Raw genomic sequence first — 4,750 nt, 5'->3', positions numbered from 1 at the left:
TGTGGGCTGCCGTGTCATCCATAAGTGTCGCGTCTAAAGATTGGGCCTCTCTCTCTCCTCCTCCTCTAGCTCACCTCATTGGAAGATCTAACCACTAGTGACCATCGATTGTCGGATATGTTGTAGGCCACACTTGGTGGTGTAAATCAAGAGACATTCCTGGTCGTTTTGGCGCTTTCCTCTCTAGAGACACTGTCGGGGTCCCTTCTCCCAACCCATCCCCCTTTGATCTCAGTGAAAACCTATTATCCGTCTCGGATTAGGTGACAGTGGTGTGTGGCATCATGTCCCTCTTGAGGCGCCATCTGGGGAAACATGAGAAGGAAGTGGGGGTGTTAAGTGTGATAGGCATCTAATTGTGGCATCCACGTCGAGGTCCGACATGTCTTGTGTGCTCTATTGTTTTATTTTGTATTGTGATCGCCTTTGTGCATGCTCAGCATGTTCGTTGGTAGGTTGGATTCCTCGATTCTCAGCAAAAGGTGATAGGGTTCCCCTTCCCATGATAGTAACATGGCTGAGGTTGAGTAACTAAGCCAATCCACGGTAGTGGGGCTCTTTGTGGATTCTTGTCGCCTTGGCTCAACCTCTCTGCATCATATTCTTCATCGACCTCTTCCTCTAGTGTATCCTTTTTGGCATGGTTGTCCATAGGCATCACGAGTGTAGCTGACGAGGTGTGATCATCGAGTCACGGTGGTCACGCGTAGTTGTTTTGCCTGGCAGCCACGAGGCATGTGCCTCTCCTAGTTCTAGGGTGAGCGCCTCCTTTGAGCTAGTCCTGGTCATACCCCAGGTCGGGCTTTACCCTAAGATCTCAAACCCGAGCCTAGCTCCGCCCAAAAATGCAAGTAGTGTCATTTTTTTCTACTGAAATCATTAGTTCAATCTTCATGATATATACATAATTGTGCCTATGTTTTTATCTTAAAGAATCCTAGTGTTAGGCGTTTGGTCGTCTATCGAGTTTTCGGGCTCGCATTAAGGGCCAAAAACTAGTGCATGGGCCTGGCCCCACCATCGGGCTTTCAGGCTGCCCATGACCAAGCCTGCTTCAAGCCTAGACGAGGGGATCGGCGAGGGAAAAGCTAGGTGTGGTGTCTTCTTGGTTTGCTGAAGCAGGCGCCGGCAAGATCAACCTCAAAGTGGGTTGTCTGCTCCTTTGTAGTTGTATATTTCTTTATTCTATGATGCTCGAGGGTGTAGGGTGCTGTCATCTTCAAGTTGCACTTGATTTTCTTTTAGTTTGTTTGCTCGGTTCATGCAATGTGTTGTGTTATAGGTTGTTTGTTCATCGTCCTTATATATATCTTTGGGCCTTTTGGGGCTACTGACTTTAAAAAGTTGGGCGTTTATCACGTGTAAATTTTTTTTGCGGGGCGTTTATCACGTGTAATTAATTCACCAACTTCACAAAACCCAGGTACTCCAACTTGAAATGGCACCGCCCCAAAGCTAGCTGCAAGCTAGCCTACAACCGACCTTCTCCATAAAGGGTACTCCCTCCGTCACATAATGTAAGACGTTTTCTGATACTAGTGAGATGGAGGGAGTAGTAACTAAGCTGCATTATACGTGATCCTGAGAAGCTCATCCAGGTAGTCGACGCCGAGGTCCTCGAGCTCCACGATGAACTGCCTCTGCTTGGCTATGACCTTGCTCCTCCTCATGCATGTCGCCGCGTCTTTCGCTATCTCGGCCTTGCTGCGCCTTCTTCTCTTGGAGTGGCGCCGTTTGAGCGCCAGCACGGGTGATCCGCCTATGCCTGTCATGGTAGTGCCAAGTGCCCTTGAGCGACTCCTGGACGCGCTCCAGAGGGAAGTTGAGCGCCGTGGCCGCGCCCCACGACGAGAGCGCCGCCTGGTCGTAGGCCATGGCGGCGGCCTCGGTCATGGCGAACGTGCCCAGCCGCACACGCGCGCCGCCCCGCGTCGAGTCCCGGATCTCCGCCGCAAACCGTCCCCACGGCCGTGCGCGCACGCCGATGAACGCCAGGGCTGCCGGCTTCTTGGGCTGACTCCTTATTTCCGTGTCGATCATCTCGCCGCTACTCAAGTCGGACAGAAACGAGTCCAAGGACGACAAGGAGGTGGAGGAGCAGGAGGGGTCGGCCGCGGCGCCCATGTCGCCGCCGCTGTAGTAGCACATATCACCGTGGTTGTCCATGTCTCTGTTGTCAGCCCGGCCGGTACCACGTGGAAACGGTGGGTGGTTGGCGCGCTCCCTGTGGGGTGGGGGTTAGATGTAGGCTACGGTTGAGGGTGCTTTTGTTCACAAGCTGTGCGCGCGGATGGGTTAATATAGGGCAGCTGATAGAGCGTGTGGGTTTGACAAGAGGAAATGAAACTTTGTGCTGACAAATAGTACTAGTAGTGTATGTATAATGGAATAGTACGTAGGGCGGCGGTGGCAGTGCCACCGTCGGCATCAGCTCTAAAAATGACAAGTTGGGCTTAGCGGTACGTGAGATGGGGGTCGTTTTCAGGGCAGAAAGGGCCTTCATTTCGGGGTTGTGTAAAGGGGGGAGAGGGCTCACGTAGGGCGGCTGGGTGGGCGTCACCATCGGAATATCCTGCTAATTTGGAGCTCCTGGGTCGTAGACACGGCCAGAGTTCGACAACCGGAGAAGCTTCCCAGATGGCTCGGGGGTGGTGTGACACTTACAGGCCGCCGCCGGCGGCCTCCCTCCCGACTTTTCGCTCCGACGACCGCCCGGATCGAGCTGGCTAGTGCAGTCACCTCACCGGTAGATAAAACCATTCAGATTAAAATCATGGGCTGCGCTGTGTTGTAGTATCTGGTGAACGTTCTTTAGTTCACCAACTTAACTTTGATGCTGAACTTGATGCCATCTATGTAGAAGTGAACCAGAAAAAAGTTCAGTCTTACCTTCTGAAAAAGTAATAAAAGGTTTCAGGGTTGTCCACCACAGATTGACTTCCTTGTTCTTGCTCCTTGAATTCTCGTTCTTTCTGCGTATGGTCAATGCTCAACGTTCTCGGTCAGAAACAGAAGAAGTCAACCCCTCTTCTTCATCTTGGTCCTTCTGCCTCCGTTTCAGGGGAAAAAGGGAAATAGAACAAGTCAACCCCTCTTCTTCATCTTGGTCCTTTTCCTAAGTATCTAGGACGAAGAAACAAAAACAAATACAAACATGCGTTGTATTTAATATAGTACCGTATGGATCACTATGATACTACCTCCATCCTGGTTTACAGGTCACCTTGTAGTTTGTGCCAAACTTTTACTAAAGATTTAACTAACAAAATGTTAATGCATGTCAACAAAAATTATATTGTTGGATTCGTATTTGAACATAGTTTTCAATAATATAATTTTTTGCGACTTGCATGAACATTTTGTTAGTTCAATCTATGATCAAAATTTGGCAAGAAATACAATGGGAACCAATAAACCAGGACGGAGGTAGTAGGTTTCTTTAACACCAAAATACATGAACCTGATATTTCACGAATTCGTCTCCTCTAGTTTCGTCGCAAGCAGCAAACGCAAGCACAACCATGGGAAGTGCTTTTAAACATGAAATGAGCAGTATATATTTTGTTTTGCGCCCGAACCCATCCCGCTCCGTATACAAATTAGAAAATTTTAGTTCTAGCTAGGTTGTGGTGCTGGTAGGTAAAGTTCTACTAATTCAGCACTTTGGCGGGTCTATGTGGGACACCGCTCTGCACCCCTAGTACTAGCTCTCACTTCGACCGGAGATTATCATTTGTCAGCAATGGATATCCCAGTTACATCTCTTCCTCTGCTTTTTCAACGGATGGACGAGCCAGATCAAGAACATCACGATCAGATGAATCACACCAGTCTAGAAGAACAAGAAAACCGGTAGAAATATCCCAAGCATCCAAACGATTTTCTCTCGGTTTACATAACCTCGAGAAGGGTTTGTTGTGTCTATCCTGATTCATGAGTCTTCGTCATGTCCATGATCACATCCTGGACTCCGAGACTCCTCGTCATGTTCGTGATCACATCCTGGACTCCGAACAATCTTCGGTACATCATATTACATAAAGTCATAATACCAATCGTCATCGAACGTTAAGTGTGCGGACCCTACGGGTTCGAGAACTATGTATACATGACCGAGACTCACTTCCGGTCAATAACCAATAGAGGAACCTAGATGCTCATATTGGTTCCTACATATTCTACGAAAATCTTTATCGGTCAAACCGCATAACAACATACTTTGTTCCCTTTGTCATCGGTATGTTACTTGCCCGAGATTCGATCGTCAGTATTTCAATACCTAGTTCAATCTCGTTGCCGACAAGTCTCTTTACCCATTCTGTAATACTTCATCCTGCAACTAACTCAGTAGTTACAATGCTTGCAAGGCTTATAGTGATGAGCATTACCGAGAGGGCCCAGAGATACCTCTCCGAAACACGGAGTGACAAATCCTAATCTCGATCTATGCCAACCCAACAAACACCTTAGGAGACACATGTAGAACATCTTTATAATCACTCAGTTACGTTGTGACGTTTGATAGCACACAAGGTGTTCCTCCGGTATTCAGGAGTTGCATAATCTAACATGTATAAGTCATGAAGAAAGCAGTAGCAATGAAACTGTAACGATCATAATGCTAAGCTAACGGATGGGTCTTGTCCATCACATCATTCTCCTAATGATGTGATCCCGTTTATTAAATGACAACACATGTCTATGGTCAGAAAACATAACCATCTTTGATTAAGGAGCTAGTCAAGCAGAG

At 47.9% G+C, this 4,750-nt stretch overlaps 1 pseudogene; it reads right to left on the bottom strand.

Annotated features, from left to right (window-relative positions):
• Positions 1 to 1,515: 1,515 nt before the first annotated feature.
• LOC109778498 (ethylene-responsive transcription factor 1B-like) lies at positions 1,516 to 2,166 on the bottom strand (annotated as a pseudogene).
• Positions 2,167 to 4,750: the final 2,584 nt, after the last annotated feature.

This window comes from Aegilops tauschii, chromosome 2 (genome assembly GCF_002575655.3).
Source record: "Aegilops tauschii subsp. strangulata cultivar AL8/78 chromosome 2, Aet v6.0, whole genome shotgun sequence".
NCBI classification, from domain to species: Eukaryota; Viridiplantae; Streptophyta; class Magnoliopsida; order Poales; family Poaceae; genus Aegilops; species Aegilops tauschii.
Note: the sequence above shows the minus strand (reverse complement) of the source record. Positions and strands in the feature narration are given on the sequence as shown.